The sequence below is a fragment of the Mustela putorius genome, unplaced genomic scaffold (assembly GCF_011764305.1).
Source record: "Mustela putorius furo isolate JIRA1106 unplaced genomic scaffold, ASM1176430v1.1 tig00003834_pilon_pilon_pilon, whole genome shotgun sequence".
Classification (NCBI taxonomy): Eukaryota; Metazoa; Chordata; class Mammalia; order Carnivora; family Mustelidae; genus Mustela; species Mustela putorius.
The window spans coordinates 34081426-34106742 of record NW_025421987.1 but is presented as its reverse complement, the minus strand read 5'-3'; the positions used below and the strand labels follow the sequence as shown (position 1 = coordinate 34106742).

At 37.5% G+C, this 25317-nt stretch overlaps 1 protein-coding gene across 4 annotated transcripts in view; it reads right to left on the bottom strand.

Moving 5' to 3' along the window:
• Window positions 1–25317, bottom strand: part of HHLA2 (HERV-H LTR-associating 2) — a 138846-nt gene that overhangs the window by 60502 nt on the left and 53027 nt on the right. The window lies entirely within an intron of this gene.

Sequence of the window (25317 nt, the reverse complement as noted above, 5' to 3'; positions counted from 1 at the left end):
CTCCTCTTTCAACTTCAGGACTCTTGCATACTCTCTTCTGAGTTCCAACTCCCGAGAACAAAAAGAAGAAGATGGTAATTCCTGAAAGTGGCAGACGTTTTCCACCCAGAGGAGCCCTGAGGCAAGATTAAATAAGTGGCTACAAATTAATTGGGGGAAAACACTGATGCACTAATTTCTAAAAATGTATTACTTGCCTTGAATTGAATATCTTGCATTGTAAGAATCCAGAAATCCCCAACTGTAACCTAAACAAATGAAAGTACAATTAGTAGGGCAGAAAGTTGGGGGAGATGTTAAATTGTCAATAAAATCATGTCTGTGTCAACATACTGTCAGCAAAAGTAGACAGGTGGGAGCCAAGAGAGTAAAATATTTACAGGTTTATAGGTAATCTAGTACTTATTCTTTCACACCTATTTTCTAGTGACTAACTCTCCTCCTAGAGGAAAACAGAAAATGAATTGAGGTGTTCTACAACCCAATTCATATACCCTAAAAAGGTCAGATTGTTGAATCTTCATATTAAAATTCATTGTCCACTTAGAGAAATCGCATTTACGTAACTAGTAAGCATGCATTCTTGTAGGAATTAGATGGTGAATGTAAAGAGCAGTACAGAATTCAAACCTCAGACCCTCACTAACCTTATTTCCTAAACCTGTGACACATCTCAACTTTCTTCTGAAATGAAAATGTCAACCCAGTACCCTCAGCTCAGATATGTGGATTAAATGAGTTTTATCTTTATAATGCACAACTATCACCCAGACCACTCAGGGGCTCAGTGAATGGATTCCTCTAATTAAACCATCTTAAGGACCAGAGAAATGAAGGGTTAACGGAGAAGTCAGAGAAAGTGAAAAATAAAATATGCTACTTGGTTCCAAGAAGAAAGAAGTAGGCAAAGGCGACCTTATGCCTGCTCGAGTTGAGGGAGACAGATAGAATCCTTATAAGGAGAAATTACAAGAAATTTGTCAAGCAGATAAAAATGACTGTGGGTCATCCTCAAAATGTCAAAAGCAAAAGAGGAACAATCAAGTCTCTCAAATTACTGTAAGGAAGGTAGTAAGAGCACAAGAGATTAGGACACCTGACATAATTAGGGGCAGGGTAAGGAGAAACAGCAGACTTCAACTTGTGGTGAATAAAGACTATGGGGAAAGGATTTTTGAGGGAATAGGCGGTAACTTAAAAAAAAAAAGACTACAAGAAGGTAACTGTAGGAGAAAGCAAATGCCTTGGAAAACAACGGAGCATTTGGAATCTTCAGAAAAGGAAATGAATAAAAGTAGAAACTAGAGCAACCATACACTTGGAGTTCAACCATCTATTTCTGCTGTCATGTCTCTGGAATTCACACGCAAGACAAAAGGAGGGCAAAAGTCCTGCAAAGACAACTTGCAGAACCACATCAGAGCAAACAACTCCAAGAGCACAAGAAGGCATAAGATTCTGAAATGTAATCTACAAAGCACACTTAGGATATAAAGCTGTTTTGCATATGAGATAAAAAGCTACATTCAATGGGGAAAGTTGGTTTAAAGGGTCTAGATCTCATCATTCTCAAATTTTAAAAAGACTAACTCCAACACCAGAAGACATAAATTAGAAGAAATATTTGTGGAAGTCTAATCTCCTCTTTCCTTTACAATGGGAAAGGAAAATTTGCTTTTGTTTTATTGTAATGCTATGAATTATTTCCTCTGCATCCGAAGATAAACCCAAATATGTGATGTCATTGTTCATTTTTTATTACTTTCAATCCCAAGATTAAAGCCCATTTGGACAATGGGTAAACAATGCTAGGAGTCTTAAAATAAGGTGTTAGAAATTCACAGCTCTGTTACAAGCGATAACAACCACAACAATGACAACAAATTTCCAGAACAAACTGGCTTAGACAACAATGGAAATTTCCTGAGAAACTAAAGATACTGAGAGCCTCAAGCCAGTATGATCAGGAACCATCTTACCAGGTCTCATGTCTCTGCTTTACCTTCTCTGACTTTGCTCATGGTAATGAAGGGGCTGCAGAAATCTTGGGCCTGATATCTGCACAACACCTGATCCTGATGGAAAGAAGAGGTGCTTCAGCCAGCACCTTCTATTGAGAAGTCTGTTTCCCAGAAGCCCAAGAAAACAATTTTTTTTTCTTTTTAAAGATTTTATTTATTTATTTGAGAGAGAGAGATCACAGTAGACAGAGAGGCAGGCAGAGAGAGAGAGAGAGGGAAGCAGGCTCCCTGCCGAGCAGAGAGCCCGATGCGGGACTCGATCCCAGGACCCTGGGATCATGACCTGAGCTGAAGGCAGCGGCTTAACCCACTGAGCCACCCAGGTGCCCCAGAAAACAAATTTTTGCACATCATTAGCTCACCTGGGCTATGTTATCCCACCCATCTGTGGAGCTGGCATCTCCCACTCCTTAACTAGTTTCTCCTGGGAGCACTATTTTAATAAACCATTTGCACCTAAATCTTTGGCTAAGCAGCTGCTTGTAATAGACTCTTCCTTAAGATGCAAACAATGGGGGCTCCTGGGTGGCTCAGTGGGTTAAAGCCTCTGTCTTCAGCTCAGGTCATGGTCCCAGGGTCCTGGGATCGAGCCCCGCATTGGGCTCTCTGCTTAGCAGGGAGCCTGTTTCCCTTCCTCTCCCTGCCTGCCTCTCTGCCTACCTGTGATCTCTGTCTGTCAAGTAAATAAATAAAATCTTAAAAAAAAAAAAAAAAAGACAGAAACAATGTACTGAAATTCCCTGACAGGTTATCCTCGAAAGCCCTAAGCTGTTCCTTCCCACCTCCACATCTCTGCAAATGCTGGCATTTCACACTGAATAAGACACTCTCATTTTCTCACACATGCCCTTCCCCGGGTTCTGTGTTGCTTCTCCCCTGACCTAGGCTCCTATTTCTGCAGTTCTGAGATCTCTTCTCTGTGCGTTCTGAAAACATCATTCCGTGATAAACTGCTCTTTGCCCACACCTGCATAGAGTCCTGCTGCCTTCCAGCCTCAGTTGACACATGACTCATTCTCAAAAGAACCATTTTCCGTTCTCCTTTTTCTTATTAACGAATTTCCTATCTCCTTTCACATTGTAATCTGGAAATAAAGCTGTCAGTCTCTGTGCACAATAATGCTCTCTCCAAACTCTCACCATCTGTATCATCAGGGCTTCAAGATCTCACCGTGAGAATCAAAAGGATCCCTTACTCCTCCATAGGAAGGTACATAGGGAGTGTCAACTGGGACATATATGATTGTGTTAGAGAATTCTTTATATAGAATAGCATTCTTCATATATTTTCTAGGTAGGAGATTCTTTTTAAGATTTTTTTTTGGAAGTATAATTAACATACATATTTTAGCTTCAGGTGTACAACACAGTGATTCAACAATTCTATACATTACTCCTCACCATAATGAGTGTAGTTAGCATCTATCCCATACAACATTATTACCTATATTCCCTATGCTGTACTTTTCACCAGGTATGAGATGTCATTAAAAAAAATTACATCTGTGGCTCAGAATCATCTGTCTTGGCTTTCTTATGCCTTCATGTTATCAAATTCCAATTGGGTCCATAGATTTTGAGAATTAGCACTAATCTCAGTCTCCCTCTCCATCCCCAGTGTTATCAACATTCTGGGTGAATACGATGCCCACATGATGACAAATACAAAAGTCTTGAGATAAAGGTTAAGAATTCCAAAACTAAGTCATTTCTCCATAAAACCTATCAATTCCAAAGATGGATTCTTGCCCGTATGTCCCAGAATTATTCTATCCTTGAAATATCAAACTCAGAATATCTGTCCCTTAAAAGTTCCCATCATAAGAAAAAGAAATAGTTAAAAAAAAAAACAGAGAAGAGAAAAGGAAAATAAATTGTAACCATGTAACTATGTGTGGTGATGGAAATTGTGGTGATCATTTCATAATATATACATATATCATAATATTATGTTCTACACCTAAAACTAAAATGATGTTATGTCAATTTATACATCAATTTTAAAAAATTAATTGAAAAAATATAACATCATTAAAAAAAGACTATCTTACCCTGACACAGTTTCTAACATTCCAATACCTTCTTTCTCCCTTCCCACTAAATTAACAATCTAAGACTTCTAAACCCTGACTCCATCAATTGCTCCCATTCTCACTTAGGCTACTGTGTACTTCCTGAGTTAAATAGTTAAAAACTATTTAATATTTTGAGCTCTTTTTTTTTTTAAATACTAAACAGATTTCTTTGTTGCCAAGTCAATTTTGATAACTACGGAGCTGCTAGCTTAGCTTACATATAATTAGATTAGTAATATAATTTGCCATTTGTAAACCTCTAAAAGTAATATTTAGCAATCAATGTGGTTATTTTAGAAGAAATCCAGATTCTCACAGACTAGTCATGTGGACAAAAAAAGATGACTAGGGATAGCACTCCGGTGTTTCAATAGGCTTTTTTTCCTTTTTTCCCCAAAAGATAAGAATGTGGTAGAAAAATCCACTGTTCCCAATTAGCACCTAATACAACCAATGATGAAATGAATGAAAAACCAACATCTCTAAGGAATTTATCCTACAATTAATGTTAGTGTTTATTATTTTAAATTCTACAAGTAGGTTAAAAAGTACTTTCAATTAAAAACATCAAGTGTATATCTGTTTAAAAAGAGTGGAAGAAGGGAAGTGCCCCACATACCCCCACACCCACTTATTCTCCACCACATACATTTGGAATTAGAGATCAATCCAGTTGTCATTAGCATTTAAACAACCTCTGAGTCACTGAAGCAAGTGGCTCCTGTTGATATCATCTGGACAGTTTTTCACTCCAAAACATGCTAGGATGTTTTTGTTTTAATAGGCTACACAATTTTGTTGTCAAAGAGAGATGCTTGGTCTTATTTTCATAATCAGTATTCCCAGACCACACAATATACCCATGGCTTAAAACCAGTTCAGGAAACAATTACCCACTACTTACTAAAGGGAAAGTACCTTTTCCAAGGCTGAAAAACTAATCAAAGGTCGCAATGACCTTTCCAGGACCTGGAAGATTTGCTACTAAATGTGGACCCATTATTCCTAGGGAAATTGAGGAAGGTTATAGGGAAGTATTGAGTGAGACAGGGGTTCCTTCTGGGTAATCTTCAAGCAATCTACAGAAGGCGTTTCTATGTTCAAAAGGAAAGAAACAGGGGTTCTCAGAACTACTTGGGTAGAGCTAGATGCTCTCAATAACTCCTCTGACACGATTGTGAAGAAGCAAGACATTGACCTGTCCTCTCCCTTCAACAGTACCACAAGTCCACAGTACACTATACCATCTGTCTACATCCATCTTCAGAGGCACAGATTTCAGAGGCATAATTCTTATCTATGGCTTCAGCAAAAGTTTCATATTTTTTCTACTAGGTCCCCAATCTAGTAAAGTGGATATTTTACATGCTTTCATATACCATATGTCAGATTCACAGCTGTCCTCCACAGATACTGATGTTAAATTGGCTAGAGTGTAGAAGGATGTTTCTGATAGCCATCCTTCTAATCTGAAGAAGTTAGGTATATAAAGTTAGATAAGAGAAGTTCAGAGGAACATGTATTTTTGGATTTTAAAAAAATATTGCCAACTCAGTTTGAGGAGGAAGGTTGAAGTGTTTTATTATATTGACCAAAGGGTAAAACAGTAAAAGGAGAAATAAGATTCTAAATTGGCAGAATTCAAAAATATGATTATAAAAATGCATCAGTTATAGGTAATTTTCTCTTCTGGAAAATCTATGAAAGAGTAATAGATTTTCCCTTCCCAGAAATCTTTTTCCTTCCTAGTTGGCAGGGTTAATGCAGTATAAACTACAGAAAAGAAAAAAAAAATTCAATTAGAACACCTATAGAGAGAGCCTTAAAAAGATGAGGACTTAGGAGTGTCTCCTCTATGGAGATGTACCTTTGAAAAGATGTTAAAAGCCTGGATAATTAGTTATGAACTATAATAGCCTCCATTTAAGTCCCTATTTGATCTCTATTTAAATGAGAAGATGGAGGTACAGAAAGTAAGTGAATTGCTCAAAGTCACAAAGATACTTAAGCAGTGGACCTGAGTGCCATTCTAAAGCTCATCCTCCTTCTAATCCATGTTGTCTACATCATCAGGAGGCAGAGAAGTGAATTATTTTGGGGCATGTCCACGTGTGAAACATCAGCCACACATCTTAGGTGACATGTGCTTTCTGGGTGCTCTTGCCTTCTAAGTGGACACTCAGACCCAGATATATAAAGTAAATAAAGTTAACAAGAAAAAATTGACTTAGAAAGCTTTCTCATTTTTTGATGCCTATAAAGATGGCTTAAGCAATAAGAAAGATCCCCTTCACCCCTATACACAAGAAGCCCTCTCCTGTGGTTCACTATGTCATAATAGAAGTCACTCAATAAGTGTTGGTGATGTGTCGGGAAATCTGTTAAATAAATAGGTCATACATATGCCTTAAATTTGGTTCTAGCAATAACTCTGTAAAATACATACTAATGTGTCCATTTTATAGGTGAGTAGATTGAGGTGGAAGGAATTGAATGGTTTTTTTCTAACTAATAGCAATTGGCAAGGCCTAAGTATAAAGCTAGACCTGCTATTCACCTCATACCACATGTCATGGAGAACAGAAAATATGGCCAATGTACATGCTTTGACCAGTTTATTCTCCTCTTTAAATATTCAATAGATTCGTGCTCCCCACAAAACAAACTCTTCAAAATAAAATTTAGGATACCAAAATCTGGTCCCAGGCTACCTTTGAAAATTTCTACTCTTCATTCCTAATCATACACCCTTCAATTATGGTTATAATCATTGACTTGTCTCTTGACCATCCCCTATGCTCAACACATGCTATTTCCTCCATGAAGGATATTATGACAACTACCACCTGTCAAAGCCCTTCCCATTTTTCAAAATCACATATAAACTCTATGTCTTCCATAAAGATTCCTGAGATCCTCCTCCAAATTACTTTCCTTTATACTCCCAGAGTAATGCCATCACTTCTACTGTGGGATTTATCATGCTTGGTCTCTTTATTTTATCAGATTAAGCCCATGGCTGAGTAAGACGCTTTTATTTTACACATATACTTATATGCATCTATGTATGCTCGACCTGGTAGGTGTGATATGCAACCTCTAAAATGGCCTCAGTGATCTGCCTCCTAGAATTCACACCCTTATGTAATTCATCCCCCTTGAATCTAAGCTACATCTAGTGATTCACTTCTAACAAGTAGAAAACAGCAGAAGAAATGAGATATCACTTCTAAGAGTAGGCAACAAAAAGATCAATTTCCATTTTGGGCCCTCACTTGCTCCCTTGTTCTCAGGGAGCCAGCTTCCATACTGCAAGCTGCCCTATGGAGAGGTCCACATGGCACAGAGCTGAGAGAGGCATCTTGCTCATAACGAGCAAGGAACTAAGCCTCTCAAGTCCAACATCTCACAAGGAACTGAACCATTCTAATGACTATATCTGTGATATTGGAGGTAAATCCTCTTTCGATCAAGCCTTCAGATGAGACCACGGCCTTGGCTGATACACTGACTATAGCCTCTTGAGAGGCCTTAAGTCAGAGGCACTCAACTAAGCTGTGCACACATTCCTTACTGAGAGAAAACATGTACTAATTCCTTGTTGTTTCAAGGTACTGGATTTTTCCTACATAAGAGATAACTAATATAATAAGTGTATGATGTATCTGAATTGTATTTTAGGATAGACAGATGTAATGAAAGGTATATCCATCCCAAAAGAAGTACAAAAACTTTACTCACGCCAAATCTATAAAGAAAAAGCTATGAACACATTGGTTTATAATTCAAAAGAGCTGAACTATCTTTTTGCCAGGAGTTTATAACCAGAAGGCACTCTAGAAAAAACTCACTTCTGAATGTCCACTATTAAAGGGAGGCTATCCACTCCAGGCACCAAAACTATTTGTAAAAAAATAGTGTAAAGGATATAGACACAAACAGTAAAAGCCTTACCCTACAAAAGCTCTACAAGCTCAGATATTAGGATCCTTGCTTGACAAGGTGCAAGACTAGTGTTCAAAATAGTACCTCACAGAGTATAAAGTCTATTTTTAAATTAGGCAAAATACAATGTGACTGTCTTGAAAGAAGAGGTACAAAATGAGCTGTTTATTGGAGAGACTTATAAAATGGTAATTGTGGGGATGCCTGGATGGCTCAGTCATTAAGAATCTACCTTTGGCTCACATCATGATCTCACGGTCCTGGGATTAAGCTCAGTGGGAGGCCAGCTTCTCCCTCTGCCCCTCCCTCTGCTTGTATTCTCTCTCTCACTGTCTCTCTCTCTCTCTGTCAAATAAATAAATAAAATCTTTTAAAAAAGGTAATTGTGTCATTTGCAAAAACCAAAACCAACAAAACAGAACAAAAACAATGAGCATAGATAGACATGCTATAGACTTTAGAAAAGACTAACCTCTAAACATTTCCAAGGATCTAGCTATATTCCATGGTGAAACTTTCTAAAACAAAAAAATGGCACAATAGATGAAGTCTCTCAAATTTAATTTGTAGTATCACAAATAACCTTCCTTCCCCTCAAAAAAGGGGTAGAAAATCCAAAGAAAACTTTGTGAGTCAAAAGGTTTCTCCAAATACAGATTCTAAAAACAGAATAAGTTAGGAATGTATTATCAAGGAAGAATTCAAAATTAGGGTAGTCAGAGGCTAGAATTAAATATCAGAAAAGACAAATGCCAATTCAAGGAAGGGCAAATGAGAAGAGTTAAGAATGAGAGACACCTCTGTGAAGTCACATTTGGAAGAGGCACTGAACGAAGAAGAATGGTCTCTGCTGCTTAGCAGGTGTTTTAACAGTTAACAGTGGAATTTTTTCCCTCTTCCGATTTTTAAAAAAAACGGATAGTGATAGAACAAGGAATGTCTAATGGTAAACTGACGGCTCAAGTGGAGTGAGGATCTCCAATTCCTGGGCTCACATTAAACAATAGGAGCTGTAGAAAGAACTTATTTTGCAATTGTAATTCTGGAATCCTTATCAAATTCTCCTAGGTTGTTCACATAGGCTATCATTTTTTAAAAAAAGATTTTATTTATTTATTTGACAGACAGAGATCACAAGTAGGCAGAGAGGTAGGCAGAGAGAGAGAGAGGAGGAAGCAGGCACCCTGCTGAGTAGAGAGCCCGATGTGGGGCTTGATCCCAGGACCCTGGGATCACGACCTGAGCTGAAGACAGCGGCTTTAACCCACTGAGCCACCGAGGCGCCCCTAGGCTACCATTAAAAAAAAAATTTTTTTTAATTATTATTATTTTTAAAAATTTTTAATAAACATATAATGTATTTTTATCCCCAAGGGTACAGGTCTGTGAATCTCCAGGTTTACACACTTCACAGCACTCACTATAGCACATACCCTCCCCAATGTCCACAACCCCATCCCCTTCTCCCTCCCCCCCTCCCCCCAGCGACCCTCAGTTTGTTTTGTGAGATTGAGTCACTTATGGTTTGTCTCCCTCTCGATCCCATCGTGTTTCATTTATTCTCCTACAACCCCCCTAACCCCCCACGTTGTATCTCCACTTCCTCAAATCAGGGAGATCATATGATAGTTGTCTTTCTCCGATTGACTTATTTCACTAAGCATGATACCTTCTAGTTCCATCCACGTTGTCCCAAATGGCAAGATTTCATTTCTTTTGATGGCTGCATAGTATTCCATTGTGTATATATACCACATCTTCTTTATCCATTCATCTGTTGATGGACATCTAAGTTCTTTCCATAGTTTGGCTATTATAGACATTGCTGCTATAAACATTCGGGTGCATGTGCCCCTTCGGATCACTACATTTGTATCTTTAGTGTAAATACCTAGTAGTGCAATTGCTGGGTCATAGGGTAGTTCTATTTTCAACTTTTTGAGGAATCTCCATGCTGTTTTCCAGAGCGTTTGCACCAGCTTGCATTTCCACCAACAGTGTAGGAGGGTTCCCCTTTCTCCGCATCCTCGCCAGCATCTGTCATTTCCCGACTTGTTAATTTTACCCATTCTGACTGGTGTGAAGTGATATCTCATTGTGGTTTTGATTTGTATTTCCCTGATGCCAAGTGATGTGGAGCACTTATTCATGTGTCTGTTGGCTATCTGGATGTCTTCTTTGCAGAAATGTCTGTTCATGTTTTTTGCCCATTTCTTCACTGGATTATTTGTTCTTTGGGTGTTGAGTTTGCTAAGTTCTTTATAGATTTTGGACACTAGCCCTTTATCTGATATGTCGTTTGCAAATATCTTCTCCCATTCTGTCAGTTGTCTTTTGGTTTTGTTAACTGTTTCCTTTGCTGTGCAAAAGCTTTTGATCTTGATGAAATCCCAATAGTTCATTTTTGCTCTTGCTTCCCTTGCCTTTGGCAATGTTCCTAGGAAGATGTTGCTGCGACTGAGGTCGAAGAGGTTGCTGCCTGTGTTCTCCACAAGGATTTTGATGGATTCTTTTCTCACATTGAGGTCCTTCATCCATTTTGAGTCTATTTTCATGTGTGGTGTAAGGAAATGGTCCAATTTCATTTTTCTGCATGTGGCCATCCAATTTTCCCAACACCATTTATTGAAGAGGCTGTCTTTTTTCCATTGGACATTCTTTCCTGCTTTGTTGAAGATTAGTTGACCATAAAGTTGAGGGTCTATTTCTGGGCTCTCTATTCTGTTCCATTGATCTATGTGTCTGTTTTTGTGCAGGTACCATAATGTCTTGATGATGACAGTTTTGTAATAGAGCTTGAAGTCTGGAATTGTGATGCCACCAACTTTGGCTTTCTTTTTCAATATTCCTTTGGCTATTCAAGGTCTTTTCTGGTTCCATATAAATTTTAGGATTATTTGTTCCATTTCTTAGAAAAAATGGGTGGGATTTGGATAGGGATTGCATTAAATGTGTAGATTGTTTTAGGTAGCATAGACATTTTCACAATATTTGTTCTTCCAATCCAGAAGCATGCAACATTTTTCCATTTCTTTGTGTCTTCCTCAATTTCTTTCATGAGTACTTTATAGTTTTCAGAGTATAGATTCTTAGCCTCTTTGGTTAGGTTTATTCCTGGGTATCTTAGAGATTTGGGTGAAATTGTAAATGGGATTGACTTCTTAATTTCTCTTTCTTCTGTCTTGTTGTTGGTGTGGAGAAATGCAACTGATTTCTGTGCACTGATTTTTTTTTAAATTTTTAATTTTTTATAAACATATATTTTTATCCCCAGGGATACAGGTCTGTGAATCGCCAGGGTTACACACTTCACAGCACTCACCAAAGCACATACCCTCCCCAATGTCCATAACCCCACCCCCCTTCTCCCAACCCCCCTCCCCCCAGCAACCCTCAGTTTGTTTTATGAGATTAAGAGTCACTTATGGTTTGTCTCCCTCCCAATCCCATCTTGTTTCATTTATTCTTCGCCTACCCACTTAAGCCCCCATGTTGCATCACCACTTCCTCATATCAGGGAGATCATATGATAGTTGTCTTTCTCTGCTTGACTTATTTTGCTAAGCATGATACGCTCCAGTTCCATCCATGTTGTCGCAAATGGCAAGATTTCATTTCTTTTGATGGCTGCATAGTATTCCATTGTGTATATATACCACATCTTCTTGATCCATTCATCTGTTGATGGACATCTAGGTTCTTTCCATAGTTTGGCTATTGTGGACATTGCTGCTATAAACATTCGGGTGCACGTGCCCCTTTGGATCACTACGTTTGTATCTTTAGGGCAAATATCCAGTTGTGCAATTGCTGGGTCATAGGGCAGTTCTATTTTCAACATTTTGAGGAAACTCCATACTGTTTTCCAGAGTGGTTGCACCAGCTTGCATTCCCACCAACAGTGTAGGAGGGTTCCCCTTTCTCCGCATCCTCGCCAGCATCTGTCATTTCCTGACTTGTTGATTTTAGCCATTCTGACTGGTGTGAGGTGATATCTCATTGTGGTTTTGATTTGTATTTCCCTGATGCCGAGTGATATGGAGCACTTTTTCATGTGTCTCTTGGCCATCTGGATGTTTTCTTTGCAGAAATGTCTGTTAATGTCCTCTGCCCATTTCTTGATTGGATTATTTGTTCTTTGGATGTTGAGTTTGCTAAGTTCTTTATAGATTTTGGACACTAGTCCTTTAACTGATATGTTGTTTGCAAATATCTTCTCCCATTCTGTCAGTTGTCTTTTGGTTTTGTTAACTGTTTCCTTTGCTGTGCAAAAGCTTTTGATCTTGATGAAATCCCAATAGTTCATTTTTGCTCTTGCTTCCCTTGCCTTTGGCAATGTTCCTAGGAAGATGTTGCTGCGGCTGAGGTTGAAGAGGTTGCCGCCTGTGTTCTCCTCAAGAATTTTGATGGATTCCTTTCGCCTGTGCATTGATTTTATACCCTGACACTTTACTAAATTCCTGTACAAGTTCTAGCAGTTTTGGAGTGGAGTTTTTTGGGTTTTCCACATATAGTATCATATCATCTGTGAAGAGTGATAGTTTGAATTCTTCTTTGCTGATTTGGATGCCTTTAGTTTCTTTTTGTTGTCTGATTGCTGAGGCTAGGACTTCTAGTACTATGTTGAATAGCAGGAGTGATAATGGACATCGCTGCCATGTTCCTGACCTTAGCGGAAAAGCTTTCAGTTTTTCTCCATTGAGAATGATATTTGTGGTTTGTTTTTCATAGATGGCTTTGATGATATTGAGGTATGTACCCTCTATCCCTACACTTTGAAGAGTTTTGATCAGGAAGGGATGCTGTACTTTGTCAAATGCTTTTTCAGCATCTATTGAGAGTATCATATGGTTCTTGTTCTTTCTTTTATTAATGTGTTGTATCACATGGATTGATTTGCAGATGTTGAACCAACCTTGCAGCCCTGGAATAAATCCCATTTGGTAGTGGTGAATAATCCTTTTAATGTACTGTTGAATCCTATTGGCTAGTATTTTGGTGAGAATTTTCGCATCTGTGTTCATTAAGGATATTGGTTTGTAATTCTCTTTTTTGATGCAATCCTTATCTGGTTTGGGGATCAAGGTGATGCTGGCCTCATAAAATGAGTTTGGAAGTTTTCCTTCCATTTCTATTTTTTGGAACAGTTTCAGGAGAATAGGAATTAGTTCTTCTTTAAATGTTTGGTAGAATTCTCCTGGGAAGCCATCTGGCCCTGGGCTTTTGTTTGTTTGGAGATTTTTGATGACTGTTTCAATCTCCTTACTGGTTATGGGTCTGTTCAGGTTTTCTATTTCTTCCTGGTTCAGTTGTGGTAGTTTATACGTCTCTAGGAATGCATCCGTTTCTTCCAGATTGTCAAATTTGTTGGCGTTGAGTTGCTCATAATATGTTCTTATAATTGTATTTCTTTGGTGTTAGTTGTGATCTCTCCTCTTTCATTCATGATTTTATTTATTTGGGTCCTTTCTCTTTTCTTTTTGATAAGTATGGCCAGGGGTTTATCAATCTTATTAATTCTTTCAAAGAACCAGCTCCTAGCTTCATTGATTTGTTCTTTTTTTTTTTTTTTTTTTGGTTTCTATTTCATTGATTTCTGCTCTGCTCTTTATTATTTCTATTCTCCTGCTGGGTTTAGGTTTTCTTTCTTGTTCTTTCTCCAGCTCCTTTAGGTGTAGGGTTAGGTTGTGTATTTGAGACCTTTCTTGTTTCTTGAGAAAGGCTTGTACCACTATATATTTTCCTCTCAGGACTGACTTTATTGTGTCCCACAGATTTTGAACCATTGTGTTTTCATTATCATTTGTTTCCATGAATTTTTTGAATTCTTTCCTGGTTGACCCATTCATTCTTTAGAAGGATGCTGTTTAGTCTCCATGTATTTGTGTTCTTTTCAAATTTCCTCTTGTGACTGAGTTCTAGCTTCAGAGCATTGTGGTCTGAAAATATGCAGGGAATGATCCCAAAATCTTTTGATACTGGTTGAGACCTGATTTATGACCCAGGATGTGATCTGTTCTGAAGAATGTTCCATGTGCACTAGAGAAGAATGTGTATTCTGTTGTTTTGGGATGAAATGATCTGAAAATATATCTGTGATGTCCATCTGGTCCAGTGTGTCATTTAAGGCCTTTATTTCCTTGTTGATCTTTTGCTTGGATGATCTGTCCATTTCTGTGAGGGGAGTGTTAAAATCCCCTACTATTATTGGATTATTGTCGATGTGTTTCTTTGATTCTGTTATTAATTGGTTTATATAGTTGGCTGCTCCCACGTTAGGGGCATAGATATTTAAAATTGTTAGATCTTCTTGTTGGACAAACCCTTTGAGTATGATATAGTGCCCTTCCTCATCTCTTATTATAGTTTTTGGCTTAAAATCTAATTGATCTGATATAAGGATTGCCACCCCAGCTTTCTTCTGATGTCCATTGGCATGGTAAATTGTTTTCCACCCCCTCACTTTAAATCTGGAGGTTTCTTCGGATCTAAAATGAGTTTCTTGTAGGCAACATATTGATGGGTTTTGTTTTTTTATCCATTCTGATACCCAGTGTCTTTTGATTGGGGCATTTAGCCCATTAACATTCAGGGTAACTATTGAGAGACATGAATTTAGTGTCATTGTATTGCCTATAAGGTGACTGTTACTGTATATTGTCTCTGTTCCTTTCTGATCTACTACTTTTAGGCTCTCTCTTTGCTTAGAGGACCCCTTTCAATATTACCTGTAGAGCTGGTTTGGTGTTTGCAAATTCTTTCAGTTTTTGTTTGTCCTGGAAGCTTTTAATCTCTCCTTCTGTTTTCAATGATAGCCTAGCTGGATATAGTATTCTTGGCTGCATGTTTTTCTCGTTTAGTGCTCTGAATATATCATGGCAGCTCTTTCTGGCCTGCCAGGTCTCTGTGGTTAAGTCACCTGCCAATCAATATTTTTACCATTGTATGTTACAGACTTCTTTTCCCGGGCTTCTTTCAGGATTTTCTCTTTCTTGCTAAGACTTGTAAATTTTACTATTAGGTGACAGTGTGTGGACTATTCTTGTTGATTTTGAGGGGGGGTTCTCTGCACCTCCTCGATTTGATGCTTGTTCCCTTTGCCATATTAGGGAAATTCTCTACAATAATTCTCTTCAATATACCGTCTGCTCCCTCTCTTTTTCTTCTTCTTCTGGAATCCCAATTATTCAAATGTTGTTTGATCTTATGGTGTCACTTATCTCTTGAATTCTCCCCTCGTGGTCCAGTAGCTATCTGTCCCTCTTTTGCTCAGCTTCTTTATTCTCTGTCATTTGGTCTTCTATATCAATATTTCTTTCTTCTGCCTCATTTATCCAAGCAGTGAGATCCTCCATTTTTTATTGCACCTCATTAATAGCTTTTTTTTATTTCAACTTGGTTAGATTTTAGTTTTTTTATTTCTCCAGAAAGGGATTTTATCTCTCCAGAGAGGGTTTCTCTAATATCTTCCATGCCTTTTTTGAGCCCGGCTAGAACCTTGAGAATTGTCATTCTGAACTCTATATCTGACATATTACCAATGTCTCTATTGATTACATCCCTAGCCTTTGGTACTGCCTTTTTATCTTTGTGTGTGGTGAGTTTTTCTGGATTGTCATTTTGTCCAGATAAGAGTATATGAAGGAGCAAATAAAATACTGAAAGGGTGGCAAAGACCACGGGAAAATGCGCTTTAACCAAATCAGAAGAGACCCCAAATCGTGGGAGGGAAAAAGGGGATAATAAGAAGTTCAGAAAGGAAAAAAAATAAAGAAAAAATATAAAAAAAGAAATATATATATATTAGATAAACTAGTTAAAAACGTTAAAAAATAAAAGGGTAAAAGTTTAAAAAATTTAGCAGAAGAAAAAAAAAGATAATTTAGATTAAATTAACCTCAAGACTAAAGAATCATGGGGAGAAAGCCATGAGTTCTGTGTTTTGCTTTCTCTTCCACTGGAATTCTGCTGCTCTCCTTGGTAGGTGAACTTTTTCTTGGCTGTATATTTTTATTTTAATCACCTAGTATTCATCATAACCAGTGTACTCCTTAACTTCCATCACCTATTTAACCCATCTCCCCAACCACCTCCCCCTTCATGTTCCATCAGTTTGTTCCCTGTAGTTAAGAGTCTGTTTGTTGGTTTGTGCATGTGTGTCTCTCTCTCTGTCTCTTTTTCCCCTCTGTTCATTTGTTTTGCTTCTTAAATTCCATATGGAATTTGGTCCATATGGCCCATGAGACTATATAGTATAACTTTCTCTAAGTTATTTCACTTAGGTTTATACTCTCGAGCGTCATCTATGTTGTTGAAAATAGCAAGATTTCTTTTTCTTTTTTTTTTGTGGTTGAATAATATTCCAGAGTGTATATGGAATATATGTTACCACTACTTCATTATACATTCATCTGTTGAAGGAAATTTGGGATGCATCCATAGTTCCACTATTGTAAATAATGCTGCCATAAACATAAGGGTGCATGTATCTCTTTGAATTAATGTTTTTATATTCCTTGAGTAAATACCCAGTAGTGCAATTGGTGTATCGTACAGTAGTTCTATTTTTAACTTTTTGAGGAACTTCCAAACTGTTTTCCATAGTGGCTGCACCAGTTTGCATTCTTACCAATAGTGCAAGAGGATTCCTTTCTCTCCCCATCCCCACCAACACCTGTTATTTCTGGTGTTGTTGATTTTAGCTATTCTGACTGGTGTGAGGTATTAACTTATTGTGGGTTTAATTTGCATTTCCCTGATGACAAGCATCATTTTATTTGTCTGTTGTCCATATGGATGTCTTCTTTGAAGAAATGTCTCTTCATGTTGTTTGCCCAGTTCTTAATCCGATTATTTGTTTTGAGGACGTTAAGTTTTATAAGTCCTTTATATATTTCTTTTTGGTCTATAGAAATGCAAAGGTTTCTATAGATTGATTTTATATCGTGTGACTTTACTGAATTAGTTTATCAGTTCTAGGACTATTTAATGGAGTCTTTCAGGTTTTCTACCTATAGTAAAATGTCATTTGCAAATAAGGAAAGTTTTACTTCTTCCTTACCAATTTTGATGCCTTTTATTTCTTTTTGTTGTCTGATTGCTGTGACTAGGACTTCCAGTACTATGTTGAATAAAAGTGGTAAGAGAAAACATCCCTGTCTTGTTCCTGACCTTAGGGGAAAGGCACTCAGTTTTTCCCCATTGAGGATGATGTTAGCTGTGGCTTTTTAATATATGGCCTTTATTATGATAAGTAATATTCTCTCTAAACCTTTGTTGAGGGTTTTTATCATGAATAGGTGTTATAATTTGTCAAATACTTTTTCTACATCTATTGTCATGATCATATGGTTCTTCTTCTTCTTCTTCTTCTTATTGGTGTGATATATATCATTGATTCATTTGTGAATACTGAACCACTCTTGCATCCCAGGAATAAATCCCACATGATTATGATGCTGAATGATTTCTTTTAATGTATAGTTGAATTCAGTGTGCTAAGATTTTTGCATCTATGTTCATCAGGGATATTGGTCTGCAGCTCTTTCTTTAGTAGTGTCTTTATCTGGTTTTGGAATCAGGGTAATGCTGGCCTCACATAATGAATTCAGAAGTTGTCCTTCCTCTTCTATATTTGGAATAGTTTGAGAAGAATAGATTAGATATTAACTCTTCTTTATTTTTTAAAGATTTTATTCATTTATTTATTTGAGCAAGAGAAAGAGAGAGTGATTGAGGGAAGGAGTAGAGGGAGAGGGACAAACAGACTCCACACTGAGCCTGGAGCCTGACACAGGGCTCCATCTCACCACGCTGAGATTATCACCTGCGCTGAAACCCAGAGTCAGACACTTAACTGACTGCGCCAGCTAGATGCCCCTAAATCTTTTTTAAATGTTTGGTAGAATTCACCCATTAAGTTATCTGGTCTTGGACTTTTAATTTTGGGAAGGTTTTGGATTAGTCATTCAATTTCTTTGCTGGTAATTTGTTCAAATTTTCTATTTCTGGGGTGCCTGGGTGGCTCCATTGATAAAGCAGTTCCCTTCTGCTCAGGTCATGATCCCAGAGTCCTGGGATTGAGCCCAGCGTTGGGCTCCCTGCTCAGTGGAGAGCCCGTTTCTCCCTCTTCCTCTGCCTGCCACTTTGCCTACTTTTGCTCTCTATCTTGTTGTCAAATAAATAAATAAGTAGATAGATAAATCTTTAAAAATTTTTTTTCTATTTCTTTTTGTTTCAGTTTTTGTATTTTGGTTTCTAGAAATTTATCTATTTCCTCTAGGTTGTCTAATTTGTTAGCATATATTTTTTCATAATATTCTCTTATAATTGTTTGTATTTCTGTGGTATTTATTGCTATTTTTCCTCTCTTGTTTGTGATTTTAATTATTTGGGTCCTTGGTCTTTTTTTTTTTTCTTGATAAATCTAGCTGGAGGTTTATCAATTTTATTCATTTTTTTCCCAAGAAATATCTGTTTTCATTGATCTGTTAGATTATTTTTTTTGTTGTGCTTTTTTTTTTTTTTTTTTTTTTTAGTTTCTATGTCACTTATTTTTGCTCTTTATTTTTTATCTTTATTATTTCGCTCTTGTTGGTTTTAGGTTTTATTTGTTCTTCTTTTCAGGTATAAGATTGGGTTGTTTGAGATTTTTCTTGCTTCTTGAGGTAGGCTTGTCTTGCTATGAACTTTCCTTTTTGAACAAGATTTGCTGTGTCTCAAAGATTTTGAACCATGTGTTTTCATTTTCATTGGTTTCCATGTGCTTTTTCATTTCTTCTTTTATTTCCTGACTGACCCATTCATTGCTTAGCAACATAGTATTTATCCTTCTTTGTTGTCTTTCCAGATTTTTTCTTGTGATGGACTTCTATTTTCATAACACTGTAGTCAGAAAAGATGTATGCTATGACTTTGACCTTCTTTAATTTGTTGAGGCTTCTTTTGTGGCCTAATATGTAATAATCTGGAGAATGTTCCATATGAACTTGAAAAGAATATATATTCTGCTGTTTTAGGATGGAACATTCTGAATACATTTGTTATATCCATCCAGTCTAGTATGTCATTCAAAAACATTGTTTTCTTGTTGACTTTCTGTTGGGATGATCAGTCCATTGATGTAAGAGGAGTGTTTAAATGCCCTACTACTCTTGTATTATTACTGATTAGTTTCCTTATGTTTATTATTAGCTCCTATATGTATTTGGGTGGTCCCATATTGGGTGCATAAATATTTACAATTGTTATATCTTCTTATTGGAGTGTCCCCTTTATTACTACAAAGTGTCCTTGTCTCTTGGTACAGTCTGTTTTAAGGTCTACTTTGTCCAATATAAATATTAATACTCCAGCTTTCTTTTGATATGCATTGCATGGCAAATATTTCTCCATCCCCATTCCCTTGCTTTTTTTTTTTTCTTTTTTGAGAGAGAGAGAGACAGCGTGAGTGCATGGGGGAGGGACAAAGAGAATCTTAAGTAGGTTCTACACCCAGCATGGAGCCCAACATGGAGCTCCATCCCATGACCCTGAGATCATGACCTGAGCCAAAATCAAGAGTTAGACATTTAACCAACTGAGCCTCCCAGCACCCCTCCATCCCCTCACTTTCTATCTGCAGGTGTCATAGGTCTTAAATGAGTCTCTTGTAAGCTGGATATAGATGAATCTTGTTTTGTTTTGTTTTTAATCATCCTGTCACTCTATGTCTTTTGATTAGAGCATTTAGCCCATTTACATTCAAAGTAATTATTGATAGAAATGCATTTATTGCCTTTTTATTACTTGTTTTTGGTTGTTTCTGAAGATATTATCTGATTTTTATCTTTCTCTTTTATGGTTTGCTTGTTTTCTTTAGTGATATATTTGGATTTCTTTCTCTTTATTCTTTGTATATTTATTAGTAATTATGATTTGTGGTTATCATTAGGTTTGTACATAACATCTTTTGCATAAAGTGGTCTTATTATTATAACATATTATATATGTTCATGGTCATTTAAGTTTGAACCCATTCTTTACTCCTCTCCTCTCCATGTTTTAGGTATATGGTGTCATATTTTACATCCCTTTATTTTGTGAATTCCTTGGCTGATTACGGAAATATTCATTTTTACTGTTTTTGTGTTTTCTACCTTCATACTCACATTTTGGGTCCTCCCACTTAAAAAATCCCCTTTAATATTTCTTTCAGGGTTGGTTTAGTGGTCATAAACTCCTTTAGTTTTTATTTGTCTGGAAAACTGTTTATCTCTCCTTGTATTTTGAATGATAGTCTTGTTGGATAGAGTATTCTTGCCTATTTAGCACTTTGAATATATCATACCACTTCTTTCTGGCTTGGAAAGCTTCCACTGAAAAATCCACTGAGGGGCTTATGGGGGTTTCCTTTGTATGCAATTAGCTTCTTCTGTCTTGCTGCTTTTAATATTTTTTCATTATCACTATTATTTAGTCATTTTAACTACAATATGGCCTGGTGTGGATTTGCCTTTGTTGATTTCATTGGGGGCCCTCTGTGCCTCTTGGAACTGGATATCTGTTTCCTTCTTCCACATTAGGGAAGTTTTCAGCTATTATTTCTTCAAATAAATTCTCTGTTCCCTTTTCTCTCTTTTTATTCTGGGACTCCTATTATCTGAATGTTATTATGTTTGATGGAGTCACTGAGTTCCCTAAGTCTATTTTCATTTTGCATCATTCTTTTTTCTCTCTTTTGTCAGCTTCATTACTTTCATTACTCTGTCTTCTAGGTCATTAATTCATTCCATCAATGTGTTTCTCCTTTCATTTATTAAGCCCTTTTTCTCTGCCACGTTATTCCTTATCTCTGTGTTAATGGCCTCATTGATGTCCTCCACTCTTTTCTCAAACCTAGTGAGTATCCTTATAATCATTGCTTTAAATTCTCCAATTCTGCAAGAAATTCTCCATTCTTTAAATTCTTTGGAGTTTAAAACTCCAAAGGTATGTTACTTATATCGGTCTCTCTTAGATCTCCAGCTGTGTCCTTGTCCTGTTCTTTTATTTGGGACAAATTCCTCTGTCTTCTCATTTTTGTCTAAGTCTCTGTACCTGTTTCCATGTGTTAGGAAAGTCAACTATGTCTCCTGCTTTTGAGGGTAATGGCCTTATGAAGAAGAGGTCATGGAGTTCCCTGTCATGTAATGTCCCCTATTCCCCAGGGCCTGGCACTTCTGGAAGTGTCTTCATATTCTTTGCTATTCTGTCCTGGTTGTTTCATCCTTCAGGCCAGTTGTCTGCAGAGGCTCTCTTTGCCCATCGTGGGTAGTGTTTAGTCCCTGGCCTGTATCTGGCACATTTTAACTAAGTGTGCTCTGGTCTGCTTGTGACATAAGATCTGTCAACACTGCCATAGGAACTGAGGCCTGGCAAATCTCTCGGGTTGGGAAACACAGTGTTGGCAGGGCCACGGGCTGGTCTTCTGGGGGAGGGGGCCCACCATGTCAGGACTAAGATAAGCATGACTGGCTAGTATGGCTCCACCAGATATTGGGGGTGCTGGGCTTGGTGTAAGTAAGTTGGGTAGCAGGTGTCAGCTCTGTTCTGGTTCTGCAGGTGGCCCTAAGCTTATGCTGAGGGGCAGAGGAGGGCAATGGCATCTTACCAGTTCCTTTGTTCCTGGAAGGGTCTCTCCATGAGCACTGCCTCTCTGGGACACACTCCAAGATGAACAAATAACCTTCCCACTGTGTACCCCAGAAGCACTTCAGATCACTGATTCCACACTCTATGTCCATGGGCTATTTGTCCAGTCTTTCCTCCAAGAGTAGCCCTACTGTCCTCTGAGGTCTCTCAGTGCCAAGCATGCTGACCTTTAAAACTCAAGGTGGTAAGCTCCACTGGTAGCAAGAACTCATGAAATTCAGGCCCTCTTATTTTCCAAGCCAGTAGCTATGAGGATTCAGTTTTTCCATGCTACTCCTCTGTGTGCTCTGTGTCACCCCTCTTCATGACTGTGGCTCCCACTCCACCACAGTGGCCACAATAGGTTTTTCTCCCATGCCACATTTCTGTACTTCCTGCCTTCTTGAATGTGGCCTCTTTTCTACATTTAGTTGTGTAGTTTGTTCTGCCAGTCTTTAGGTCTATTTCTGGGCTATTTAGGATGATTTGACAGGTATCTAGTTGTATTCATGGGACAAGCCAAGCCTGGATTCCTACTTTGCTACCATATTTCAATCCCCACAGGCTATCTTTAAACAATGGACATTGTTAATGATAAACTTAGCTGCTAATTTTCTTCAGTCACACAGACATCCCTGGATGAATTGGTTATGGAAGGGATTTATAATCAGTCACTTCACATCCATATGATCTTACTGGTTGTTTATGGTGCATTCTGATTAGGTGGTGTCTCCACTGACTGACTAGTGCCACTGCCTTAAAGGCTGATAAATATTTTTACTACATGCTTGCTCTATAAATTATTAAATCTATACATATTAAAATATTAAATCTATACATTGTAGATAAATTTTAAATCTATTTAAATCTATACATTGTAGATAAAATATTAAATCTATACATTGTAGTTGAAAGCTATCCTGGAATTTAACTCTTCAGAAATTATGGCACCTGAATTTAACATAGACCAGAGCTATCTACATCCAATAACATCTGGGTGGAAGGGGTATAAGCATATGACAAATGATCTTATTGAGAAAGACCACTGAGGAATAAGATTGTTGGATACAGACCTGGCTCTTACACTCACATCTGCAGCACTGAACAGAAATGAGAATAAACCCTTGGGTGGTTTGGCAGATTTAACAAATTAATGTGTATAAAAGTTTTAAAAACATTATCAGGGAATGCCTGGGTAGCTCAGTTGGTTTAGGATCTGCCTTCAGCTCGGGTCATGATCTCAGTGTTCTGGGATCAAGCCCCATGTTGGGCTCTCTGCTTAGAGAGGAGTCTGCTTCTCCCTTTCGCTCTGTGCTCTCTCTTTCTCTCACTCTCACACTCTCTCAAGTAAATAAATAAAATCTTAGAAAACAAAAACAAAACAATGTCTGGCATATAGTGCACACACAGTAAGTTTTAGTCAGTGTAAAAGCCTTGGAACTCAAAAATGAGGCCCCCTTACCAATAATTACCAGAAGGAATTTCAGAAGTTGCCAAAGGCTTTTAGTCTTACAGTCAAAAGGCATATAAATCTTGGGAATAAAAAATGTTTATTTTTTTAGTATCTACAGGTCCCACAGGCAAATACCGTATTGCAGATGAAAAAGGTTAACAACCAGTACCATCTTAGCCCTTAGAACTCTATTCCAATCACCCACCAGGAGATGATCTTTCCAGTAACTCACCAGGTCTGAAATAAGGTGCTTTGTATATTGTGTTTTAGCATTTTATGAATTTTATATTAACTATAGGTTTTTACATGCTCTATATTTATTGAGATCCTGCTTTCAAAAAGAGGTTTGTGATATATACTGCCACTAGTCATGTTTGGAAGTGTTTATCATACCTCAACATCATCAGCATTAAATATTTTAAATATTTTGCTAATAAAAAGGGGCATCTTTGTCTTGTATTAATTCACATTAGAATGTTTTAAACAGATGAGGTAGCTTTGATAAACATTTTAACTTGTTGCCTGTGTTAGAAACATAGAGTGAGGAGATCTTTAAGGTTATATCAAAAGTCATGGTAAAAAGTTCTTACATAATTATAGGTAAATTATCATTAAAAGTTTTAGACTTTGAAAAATATATAGCACAGCTTTAAAAGGGCATAACAAATTTTTTAAGGATCAGATGACTGGATGAAATAGTTCAAAGAATATGTAAACTAAAGAAGTTTATTTATGGGAAAGCATTTTTTAAAATATTTCAAATGCAGGGATGCCTGGGTGGCTCAGTTGGTTAAGCAGCTGCCTTCGGCTCAGGTCATGATCCCAGCGTCCTGGGATCCAGTCCCACATCGGGTTCCTTGCTCGGCAGGGAGCCTGCTTCTCCCTCCGCCTCTGCCTGCCATTCTGTCTGCCTGTGCTCGCTCTCTCCCCCTCTCTCTCTCTGATAAATAAATAAAATCTTTTAAAAAAATATTTCAAATGCAAATTTTGGTGGGGATGATGTGGACTAGGATAGCATGGGGGGGCAATTTAATCAAAATACATTTAAAAGAAAAAAATATGCCTAAGGTAGTCCTAAAACAATAAGTAAAATTTTAAATATATAACTGGGAATAGAATGTTCAATAAAGTACTGAACTTTGTATAAGACAGTGGTGTTTCCCAAGAGATGAAATGTTGTTAAAACATAATTTGAAATGATACTAAGCCTTAACATCCTAGAGAGAAATGTTGCTAAAATCAGGCTCAGTGACATTGATTTGCTGTAATTGTCAGGACATTTTAGTGATTACAGCTAAGGCAAATAAAGGATGGGCCAGAAAGGTAAGGAAAGAGGGTTTTTCTCTTCAGAATGTGTTCTCTGCAATGTTCTTTAGAAGTCTAAGTTAAATTAGATTAAAATGACTCCATTTGTCTTAGATGATGTGAAGGACAGAACCTGGCTGGCCATGGAGAAGACACGCCAAGTGAAACAGAAAGTGTTAAAGCAATTATGCTATAAATGTACATTTGCTTACCTATCTCCAGCTTAATCTTGATATCCTGTGGGTTGGGGAATAGGACTTTGAACTCAAAATGACTGCTAAGAAGTGGTTACAATTTAAGACTATGAGACTTCAAGAATGAAGACAGAGGAACCCCCATTACCCAGAATATAAGGGTAAGCCTCAACAGAATCATTTAACAGGTTTTACAGAGAAAAGTTCTGAAATTGAAGAGATGAGAAGCTTCCACAGCTAGCCACATCTTATTCTTTAATAGGGAGAGAGAGAATCAAGTGCATTATCACAGAGACTTGCCAGAAATGAACACCCAGAGAAAAGAAAATCTCCAAGGGTGAGGTCTATATCAAAAGAAAGAAATAGACATATTTTTAAAGATCTTGGAGTAAAAGAGGTCCTAAAAAAATGCACTGGAACTTTAGTTTGGACCAAATTAGAGAAACTTTTAATACCTAAACATCATAGCTGAATACAGTGAAAGGTGGACATATTTTTAAAAAGACAGTTTTGTATTGGAAAGAAGAATCCAAAGTTGAGGAAAAGCAGAATAGTGGGATTTTTAGAGTGATACATGTTTTTAGTTACAATTGCATGGAACAAACTTAGGTCTCAGTTTTCTTTTGTAAGGGAATCAGGTGAGAGTCCTAGAGAGCATGCACCCAAGGGCTAGC